Source organism: Dermacentor variabilis, unplaced genomic scaffold (assembly GCF_050947875.1).
Source record: "Dermacentor variabilis isolate Ectoservices unplaced genomic scaffold, ASM5094787v1 scaffold_14, whole genome shotgun sequence".
Classification (NCBI taxonomy): domain Eukaryota; kingdom Metazoa; phylum Arthropoda; class Arachnida; order Ixodida; family Ixodidae; genus Dermacentor; species Dermacentor variabilis.
The window spans coordinates 10,794,409-10,805,570 of NW_027460302.1; the positions used below are offsets into that span (position 1 = coordinate 10,794,409).

The 11,162-nt window shown below is 50.2% G+C and overlaps 1 non-coding gene and 1 pseudogene across 1 annotated transcript; both read left to right on the top strand.

Annotated features, from left to right (window-relative positions):
• The first annotated feature begins 319 nt into the window (after positions 1-319).
• Positions 320-472, top strand: LOC142567887 (5.8S ribosomal RNA). The gene has a single exon (XR_012825289.1). It is a non-coding gene; the product is annotated as a 5.8S ribosomal RNA (ribosomal RNA).
• An 8,881-nt stretch (positions 473-9,353) lies between these two features.
• Positions 9,354-9,524, top strand: LOC142567859 (U2 spliceosomal RNA; annotated as a pseudogene).
• The last annotated feature ends 1,638 nt before the right edge of the window (positions 9,525-11,162 follow it).

An 11,162-nucleotide genomic window follows, 5' to 3' on the forward strand; every position in this document is an offset into this window, starting at 1 on the left:
TAGCGGACTTGTGCGCTTTGGGAAGGCGCCGCACGTCGAAAGAGGAAAAGTACGGACAGACGGGGGACCGTAGTCCCGGATTCGAACGCACTTCCGGCCAAGCACTTGCTGGCTTCGTCTTCCGCCTCAAGTGGACTTGTTGTGGCTCCGGCGCAGAAAGCCCCTCCCTGGCACTGGCCGAGTTGTTTTGGAGAGCTGCGCGAGTACGCACGCCGAAAGAGCACACTCCGAAAGGCGCTCTTCGAAACCACACACAGGGAGACGCCACGTGCCTGAAACCCTGGTTGTACTGTACTGAATTGAACAAACTATTTTTCACAACTCTAAGCGGTGGATCACTCGGTTCTCGGGTCGATGAAGAGCGCAGCCAGCTGCGAGACTTGGTGTGAATTGCAGGACACACTGAGCACTGATTCTTTGAACGCACATTGCGGCCTTGGGTCTTCCCTTGGCTTCGTCTGTCTGAGGGTCGGATCACATATCAAGAGAGCCTTCGGCGCACAGGGAACGTGCGTCTGTCGACTCGTTTTGACCTCGTCGGCATCATGGACAGTACGTTGAGCGCTAATGCCACGCGCCAGCGACCTCACAAAGAAGGAGACGGTGGCGAGCCGTTGTGCCAAAGCTTCGAAGAGACGGAAACGAGGCATTATAATCTACTGCAGCGCGACGTGTGCGCGCCTCTAGCAAGACCGCCACAGGATGGTGTCGGATACCTGCAGGGAAAAAGCGGTCCAAGCGCGAGGTGCCAACGTTCGTTGCCATGTAGCGCGCACGTTTGCGAGAGAGTCGGAAGCGATCGCAATTTGCGTTGTTTGCCTTCGGAGTACGTCGAGCTCCAGAGCTGGTCGCTCGTTCGTGTCACCGCAGCTGTGTGGGCACCCCTTCCGGGCTTCGTCGCAGGAATCTGCAGATTCTTGCAAGGAGCGGGGAGGAGAAGGGTGGCCCCCGAAAACGGTTCGACGCGATAGCGCCGTCTGCGACCGAGCAGAGCACGGCACGGCGCAGAAATTGCCGCGAAACGGAAAATGTCTCCTTCGAGAGCGTTGGCCGCGCTGACGCGTTCCGTCGTAGTCCGCCGTCGGTCCAAGTGCTTCGCAGTCTCTGTCCCCTAAAGACTGGGCCACTGCAGTTGGGGCAGGGGCGACGCTACACGAGACGATGCCCCCCGCTAGGTTTTAGTCGTCCCTGCGGTGCCTGCTGAAGCGGCGCGCTGCTAAGGCAATCTTTGCCTCGGTGGTGTTTGGGCTTCAGACACGGTCGCTTACCACGCAACTGCTCGTGCGCCGCACGCGTGCAGGAGGTTCACCGCCTGCCAGCCTCGTCTATAAGTAGCTCCGTGTTGGGCGAAGGACGTGGTAGGCGTCGTACTCGGTACTCGTACTCGTACTCGGTCGTACTCGCTGACGTCGTTTCGGGCTTTGTCTCTTCCAGCGCTCGAAGCCATGTCTGGGCCGACGCTGACGTCTGCGTGGTGTTTGCACGATTCCCGGCGCGGCACAATGCAGCTGCGAGCAGGATGCCAGCGATTCCGTCGTGGCCGTGCGGCGGTGTACACGCAGAAGTTTCGTGAAGGGTATCGAGCTCCCGCCGCCCCGGCTGACGTCGTTTCGGACTTTGTCTCTTCGAGCGCTCGCAGCGATGTCGAGGCGATCGCCGACGTCTGCACGGTTCCCGGTGTGCTACAATGCAGCAGTGTGCCGCGCGACACCTCTTGGTTGCCGAGGCAAGCACGGCGATTTCCTGAAGCGAGCGCATTCCGCCCAGGCAGCAGCGGGCTTTGCACTTTCGGGAGTGCTCTTGCTGTAAAATTTGAACGGGTGCAGCTGCACGAAGCGAGTGTATTTATTTTCTCTCTCTCTCTCTCTGCCTTTGAGGCGACTGTAATTTTAATTTAAATGCAATTGGAGGCGGGACCAACCTGATGAGAGTACGTTGACTTCGGCACGCCTTGTAGTTTAGAAATTGCCTTCAAGCTTTGACGACATACACCTTCGCGCCATCTGCTTTCCCCGTCTCTTTGGCACTTGACAGTGTGTGCTGCATGCTCTGCATTCTAAGGAAACACGCCTGTTTGTCTCCCTCTCACGTTCGTCTTTTTTTAGCTGCTCTTGTAGAAGCTGCTATGCTCTTTACTCGCTGTAAAATAGAATGCTGCCACAAGCCAACAACCTTTGCGTGTTTTTTTTTCTCTCTTCCCAAGACGTTTCTGCCGTTACTCACTGGCTCTCGTTCGCTCGCGCCATCTACCTTTCTTTCTGTATGGCGAAGTCCGTAGGTTTTCCTATTTCCGTACACAGATGGCGCCAATGCGTTTTCGAGCCAGTTTCGAACGACCTGGCTGTACTGACGTTTCTCACTTAAATGTTTCAAATGGGGATTGCGAAAGGGGTGGTCCTTTCTTCTTGTGTAAGGCTGAGCTTCCCAGCTGCATTTAAGCTATGCTAGCATGTGTGTGTGTGTGTGTGTGTATATATATATATATATATATATATATATATATATATATATGCATGTGTGTATATATACATATACACACACGCGCGCGCGATAGTGGTAAAGATTATGAGGTAGCACTTTTTTTAATATACAATACCTGTGCTTCACATGGCGATTCTTCTCCCCCCTCTGTTTCCGGTTGGAAGGAGTGCGCAGTCTTTTCTATATTTATTTTTTTTCATTCACTTCTATGTTGCTCGTCTTCGAACATGGGGCATGCTGCCTAATTCTACCGGTCGATTCTACACGTTGCGATCCGTCCCGGCCTGTGCCGTATCAAAATTTTCAGTGGGCCTTGCGGTAAATAAAAAGAAATGAAGGAAATGCGCGTGCTACTTGCGCAAGGGCTTGAAACGAAGGCCTCAAAGAAAGTCACCTCGAGCGGCCGCATTCAGACGGAAGTAAGCATTCCCCTTGCGCGTATTTTCCGCTCGCCTGCTCCGTTTTCTACGAGGTTGCCGTCGTTGGTTTGGCCATACAAACAAGCTTGCACTCGGGTCTCGTTTCTACGCGACAGCGTTTCGTTAACAGCGAAAGACTGAGGCGTCGCGAGTTTATTCGTCAGATAGAGAGCATAGAGTCTCTAGACAGGCTGAATTTTATAAAATTGCCCACGCTGTTGCTGAGGTTACCAATGTCGGCAGGGCGCCCACAAGGCAGTAGTACAATGGAGTGAAGTGATGGACATCGCTTCTCGGCCTTTTGGCTAAGAACGCTGCCCCAGGCCGAGAAGACCTTCTCGACGAGTCAGCCCTGCTACCCCGGAGGTCTCGTCGGGACTACGGCGGACCTCCAGGAGTCTACGAGCGCCTGCCGACCAGGAGCATCCCGCCCGTCCACCCGCCCGCCCGAGCGCCATCTGCTGAGCAGCGGAGCAACCCGGTGGGCCTCCCCAGCGCCTGCCGAGCGGCCCATGATCACGGGAGCCAGCACCTCTGCAAGCGCCCCCTGTCGAGCCGCCGGCCAACCTCTTGCCCATAGCGGAGCCAGCGCCACCTGCTGAGCTCGCTGACTACCAGGGTACAGCGGCGCCCGCGCCAGCTGTACGACACAAGTGGAACCTAGTTCCGTCACGAGTTTCGGAGGAGCCAGCCAGCAGCAGCATGGCAACGCCCCCCAGCCTTGAGACCAGCTGTGAGACCCCATTAAGGGAAAATTGTTTTTTGTTTGATGCTCCTGACGGAGACATTTCTATTGATGACCTTATTGACGCGGTGGAGAGTACAGCTGGGGAAGATAGCGTGTTGGCGCACCAACATATGGGGGGGGGGCGAAGTTTCTCGTTTGTACCCTCAATGCCACACAAGCGACTGCATTAATGGTAGCAGAAGGGTTCTTTGTCAACAACGTTAAAGTGCCGGTCGACGCGGTCAGACCACCGGTGACTTTTGTCAATGTTTACCGATACCCCGTGTATTTGTCGGCGGAATCTTCGCCCTTTGCATTACAACAGTATGGCAAAGTCAATAGCATTTCCTTCGCGAAGGCCAACAACCGGTCTAACAAACTGAACGGTGTGCGAGTCGTGAGGATAGAAATGACCAAGCCCATTCCGAATTTTTTGACAGTTCAGGGTTTCCGTGTTATGTGCGAGTATGGGGGCATGCGTCGCGTGTGCGCGCGCTGTGGGGACGGGTCCCACATGGCGAACGCATGTACAGCCCCGTTCTGTAAGAGATGTGGCACCTTCGGGCACAACGACGCGGAATGCGAAGAGCAATGTAGAAAATGCGGAGGCCACCATGGAACGCGGGCATGCTTTCGTAGTCGAGCCTACGCGAGATCGTACGCGGGGGCGGCGTGGGCCCTCCCAAAGGCAGACGTAGCGTCAGCACGCGGCGCTCCATCAGATACTGATTTCCCAGAACTGCCAAAGGCTTCAGGATTACAGGTGCTACAGCCTCGCGAAGCAAAACCTCCAACCCCCCGTCGAGACTATTCGAATGGCGACGCGCCGAGCAAAACCAGTAGCCAGGAAACACCGGGAATAACAAGTACGGAAATGAGCGCGTCATCCAGTCCTGTCGAATCGACTGAGGAAAAAACAACCGAGGAGCCAACTCCAACCAGCTCCTCAGGGGAGACGAGCGATAGTGCGACAATCACCGATAATGACACGAACGTGGCGCGGGACAAAAACAAAACAACCGAAAGCCCCGCAGCAAAGCCGGCTCCCCAAGCGCCAGAACCTAAACCCAAAACGCAGAGCTTAAAACAAACGCACGTAAAACAACCTTCCAGATTAAATGCGCAAAAGCAAAAGGACTTGGAAGAGCAACCAATCGTGAGCAGTGGGCGTTACCGCGTACCAGACATAGAAGAACATCTAGACATGCCTCCGCCCCCCTCCCCGCGAGCTACGTCGACAGCAGGAATGCAAACGCCGGCGAACAAAGCACCTTCGAACCATCAGAGTAGGCAAGAATCAAAAACAACGCCCACCAACAATCCTTTAACGAAAGAACAGAGACAACGATCGAGATCATCGCGAAAAAACAGAAGTCAAGAACAAGGACATGGAAAACAAAGCGAGAGCCCGAACACGCAACGGAGGAAGAAAGGAGAGTTGTCAAGTAGCGAGGGCGATTCTAAAACATCGACATGCAAAAAACCCAGAAAAATTTCACCCGCGAACGAGAACAGATTCCTCGGACAGCGACATGGAATTATCTGTACAGGGCGGGAAGGGTGAAGAGGGCGCGGTCCTGTAAACCGCCCTACACACACAACAACAAATGCAACCACGTAAAGCACGCCGCGGCGATGTGGACGGAACGAAGCCGCACACGCAATCATTATCAGCAGATAAGATTGGCGACACCAACCGCAATAGTAATCGGAAGTTGAAACGGAGCAAGCGCAAACTACAAAAGTACGGGTGCGGCAATGAACATTAAGAAACACCAGGTCAAAACCAAATCAGACACAAAACACAAACGCCCTGCAGTACCTCCCACCTTTTGTAGGACTTTCTTGTTTTTTCTTTTGTCAATGGAATGCCTCCACTGTGCAACATTCAATGTTAGAGGACTTCGTGACCTCGAAAAGCAAAGACAACTACTTACTTTCGCCCGAGACAAGGGCATAGATATCCTATTTTTACAAGAAACTAATATACGCACTCCACAAGATGTGGCATCTTTTCGTCGACAGAACGGAGTCGACGCCTTTTTCTCATATACATGCTCCAAATCGTGCGGAACAGGAATAGTTTTCGCGTCTGGTCGCTTCCGCGATAGAACCTTTTGCACCTATGATACGAAGGGCCGTATTATATGCCTGGATATGTACATAAGTGATCAGAAAATCAGAATAATGAACGTGTATGTGCCGGTATCTAGGAATTTAACGAACGACTTTTTTAAAGACCTCTGGGATTACATACCCTCCAAGTCACCTTGCGCGGTGGTGGGTGATTTCAACTGCGTCCTGGACGCCTTTCGTGCCATCAGGGGACCAGGACAGGGGAAACCCAATCACCACGCAAGGGAGCTACGTAAATTACTGTTATACCACAACATGTAAGACGCCTGGATAGTGGCGCATGGCAGCACGTTTGGTAGTACACGCTCCTGCGGAACAACACAATCACGACTCGACAGAGCGTATTTCTCTGCGGAATTGATCTCCGATGTTTTGGCAATCCAAATCATTAATGGTCCGGAAGGACACAAATCTTTCAGCGACCATAGACCCCTCAGCTTCAAGATAAAGGGACAGAGCGGACCAGAGCTTTTACCAAACAGGTGGAAAATGGACGTAAATCTCATACGGGACCAAGAATCATGCCAGTCCATCAAGCAGAACCTCGCCCGATGCATGGAACTTACTCCAGAGGATACAGAGTGGGACGACTTGAAAAATCAGTGGAAAGGAATACTAATAGAAGCAGGAAAAGAAAGACAACAGTAACTCACTGCAAAACTGAATGAAATATCTAGAAGGATACGCATAATAGAAAGAGGGGGCGATCTGACATATTGTATGCAAGAATATTTAATGTACCTGCGCGACAGATATCGAGAGCACATAAAAGAAATAAAACATGGATCGAGCCAGCCCATGGGATACCAAGGACAACAGTCAGTGAAGGAAAGAGACATCAAGCGTGACGCCAGCCAAACGATGGTTAAGAACAACATCAAGCAAATACGATCCAAAAATGGAGACATGATAACAGATCAGGCAGCAATAGAAAAGATCTTCATAGATCATTTCCAAGAAATCGTGCAAGAAAAAAACGGCCAACCCGTACCTATCCCGCCCACATGGTTGCCACAACTCCCGCAAATAAAAGACAAATGTCACTTGTATGCACCAATCACAAAGGAAGAAGCCTTTCGCGTAATCAGTAACATGAACAAAGAATCTGCCCCAGGACCGGACGGAACCCTTATCGGCTTTTATCACGCGTTCTTTTCAGAAATTGGAGACCGACTAGTAAAAACATTGAACGACGTAATCAAGAGTCGCATAAAACCCGCATCATTCACACAAGGCAGAATCATCCTTCTTCTGAAGGCCAATGCCGACCCGCTCGATGTTAATGCCTGGCGCCCAGTGACTTTGCTCAACTCGGATTATAAGATAGCCACGTCAATACTAGCAAGCAGACTAAGCAACATCACACGCACAATCATATCTGAATTTCAGGCAGCAGCGATCCCTGGCAGATCCATTTTTGCGGCCTTGACTCTTACCCGTGATATTTTTGCCTATGCCAAAGCGAAGCAGCACAAAGGTGCATTCGTAACTATCGATCAAGAGAAAGCATTCGATAACATGCGGCAGGAATATATGTTTAGTGTAATGAACGGTTTCGGCTTTCCACAAGAATTCATTGACATTATAAGAACTTTTTACCGTGATTCCCAAAGTGAACTCTTAATTAACAACAAGGTAACCAAACACTTTAGTATCAACAAAGGTGTGCGCCAAGGCTGTGCCTTATCGCCCAGCTTGTTTGTGTTAGCATTAGACCCCTTGCTGCGGAAAATAAACGAAGAAAAAAGGATTAGGGGCTTCCCATTGCCGGGGAACCTTGAAGTGAAAATCTCTGCGTTTGCGGATGACATATCCCTTTTCATAAAAGACGAAGACAGTTACAGAACGGTGCTACACATTTTTAATGAATACGCCAGCCTGTCCGGCGCAAAAATAAATGAGAAGAAAAGTAAAGCACTACGTTTCGGTTCCTTCAACGAACAAGAACTACCCGCAATACAATTCTTAGAAGCAGTAAAAGTGCTCGGAATCTGGTTCAAATCGGGAGACGTATCGTCAAAAAGTTGGATAGAACCCCTGAGCAAAGCACGGAAAGTGGCGGATGGGACAACACCCCCGGAACTCAGTCTAGTAGAGAAAGCTGAGATAATCAAATCCAAGCTGTGCGCACCTGCTTTCTATGTGGCAAGAGTTGCACGAATGCCCAGATTAGTGGCAACAAAACTTGAATCTGTCATAAGTGAGTACCTGTGGCAAAAGAAGCCCGCACCTCTTCCCCGAAGAATTATGCGGCTACCTAAATCAAGAGGGGGCCTCGCCATACCAAATGTAGCCCAGACAGCCAGAATTCTAGCGGCCAAAACACTAGGAACGCTGATCAACAGCGACCAATATGTGGGAATCACGGCCATTCACTATTGGCTCAGCACGCTGGGCCGCTTCGTGGCTCCAGTGAAATGGTATGGTCCGCGCGCAGAAAGGCCACTGGAATTTTATAAAGATGCAGTCCACACCTGCAAGGTGATCGAGGAACTGTGCCCAGACACTCCAATAACAGAAGTCAAACCAGCCGAAGTAAATGCCGTAATGGCATCAATAGAGCTTGAACTAGGCGAAGTGATGAAAAGTACACCGGCAAAATGGAAATGGTGGGCAAAAACAGATCTACCGGGGGAAATACGGGATTTTGAATGGCAACGAAGATGGGGCGTACTACCTACTAAATCACGACTGAAACATCTCAGGATAACTGAGACAGACAAATGTCCCAACTGCGCCAAACCAGAATCCCAAAAGCATGCCCTCACGGAGTGCGGGCCAGCCAAAGCGGTTTGGAGAGTGGCAAGCAAGACATTCAGATGTAGACTGCTCCAACCGGGGACCAAGAAATCCGGCTTCGAGAAGCTATTATCACTCATCCTCATGTTTTGTATATGGAAAAGACGAGGACTTGCGGAACTGAGGAGACGACCGCAAAAAGCTGTATATCCTGTACTAAAGTACACCCGGATGTGGATGAAAAACATCTTATCCAAGGAACTCGCGAGAAACGGAGTGGACCATTTTCTTATAAAGTGGCACACTCGGTTTTGGAAAGTCAAAGATGACAAGATCGTAGCCCCCATGAGCCACTTCTAAAATCACGACGCCCTGTCCCCTCCTAGACATCCATTCCTCTCCAAGCTAGGAGAGAAAATTCAGCCACGCTAACACAATGTAGATGATTACAATACAGGGGCGGGGGGAGTAGAATACGAACTCAACAGAAAAAGAGTTCGGTCTTGTTTGGGAAATTGAAAACAGAATACTTGAATTGACGGTTCCTAGGTAACAATCCCCAAGGGGGACTGGTGTTAATATTAGACTACCCGTGTATCGACAACTCTGACTCATATCGTGTACTGTATATGAAGCTCTGTTCAAGCAAAGCGTATATAGCAATTGGTCGCAAAGGAATATGTCAATAAACCTTCCACGGAGAAGCAACTCCTGTATATATCATGATCATGTATTCATTGTACATACCATCATGTGGATTTTGGTCTGTTTCGTTTTATGCTGTGTTTTTCATTGTGCTGTACACTAGAACGATGTACATAGATACTCGACATGGAAGCCACATGTTAATAAAAATTCTCTGTGTGTAGTATCTGTTCTTATCAGCTTAATATCTGATACGGGTTCTATGTGGACCCACGATATTAAACCTATTTTTGGAAGTTGCCGGAGTGCTTGAAGCCTGCTTCACCTCCGCCGCAGGTCGGCCCGGTATTGCACTACCTCCGAGATCGGCACCCGCTCACTTAGGTGAGACTTCATTCAATCAAAATGAAGAACACAAGCTCGAAGCGAGCACTGACTTCACACGCACCATTCCTATACCATACACAACGATGCCGGTTCGCGGACCACGAGAGTAATTAAACGGCCACTCCACCTGTGTGTACCGTCGCACTTCTTGCCGCGCAAATGGGACAGCCGCACCAGCAAATCTCTAATTACGGCCTTCGAGAAAAATAAATAACAGCAAAAGAAAGAACCAGGAGGGAGAATCGGCAAATTATATGTCTAAGAAATAGGATTGTTATTTATCCGATGTTTCTGTCTGCTGTAATGAGCCACTATAGGACGGGGAGGGGTGTATGATTAGCCCTGGGTTTGGCAACCAATGTGAATCCCGCTCAAAGCCAACACTGGATTTTAGAGTTCACTATTGCTTAGATCCGTAAACCACAGCGCCAACGCAAGCTTGCCCTGCCAAAATCCGCTGCCCTAGTGGAAGAAAGATTCCCTATGAAAGAAAAATAGAGTGCCCGATTTCTGGCAACTACTGTGCAGCCTTTGTGTGCACATTTTCGCAGCAGTGGGAGCGAACGCCTCGAAAACAAACTTGTCGTGTGGCCAAGTCTTGCGAAATATATTCAAGGGTTCAAAGGTGCTCCAGCTTTCCAACTTGTATGTTATGAAGACCTGTTGCCAACTTTTCATCATCCTCCTCTTGGCTACGCCCACTGCAGGGCAAAGGCCTCTCCCATAATTATCCAAGTACCCCGGTCACGTGCTAATTGTCGCCAGGTAGTCCCTGCACATTTCCTAATCTAACCTGCCCTCCGAACTTTCTGCCACCCCCTGCTACGCTTCGCTTCTCTTGGAATTGAGTCCGTAACCCTTAATGACCACCTTCCCCCCACATTGCATGCTCATTTCCTTTTTTCATGGTTTAAACTAAGGTGTCATTAACTCGCGTTTGTTCGCTCGCCCCTCAATCTGCTCTATTCCTATCCCTCGTGACGCTACACCCATCGTCGTTCTGGTCAAAGCTCGTTGCGTCGCCCTCAGTTACCCTTCGGTAACCTTTAAAGCTTTCCGTTGGGGCACTCGTGGCATCTTTCTCGTTTAAATAAGGCTACTTTTTTTTCCGTTTTTTTTTGGGGGGTGGAACTCTATGTGCTAGGCGCGATTGTGTCCCCGGCGCCGCTCTCAACAAGATAGCGGCGCCCAGGCTTTTTGCCTGTTGGTTCGGCTTAACGCAGAACACTCCCGCAGGGCAGTGAAGCCACGTTGAAGGGGCAAAGAGTAGCGCAGTGAAGCGCATGCACGGGCGAAAAACGCAAATAGCCAAAAATACAACCAAGTCGCCAAATACGAACTTCCATTATTGGAAATTCGAGTTCAGTTTCTGCATTGCGTTCGCCTAGAGAACATAAATGCGAGTGCCAGAGCAGCCAAGTCAAAGCTTAGGTTCGCGTATAATTTTTTTTTCTTGCCTTTTACTCCTGGCCTGCGTGGCATGCACACGAAAGTTATGATATAGTGAAAACACGAAATAATGCAGTGCGGCTGTATCAGATCTATTTTGTGCGCTTTGTTCTTTGTGGACTACAGCGGTGTGCGTTATGAGAAAGTTTCAGTGCCCTTCTACTGTGACCTGCGAAGCT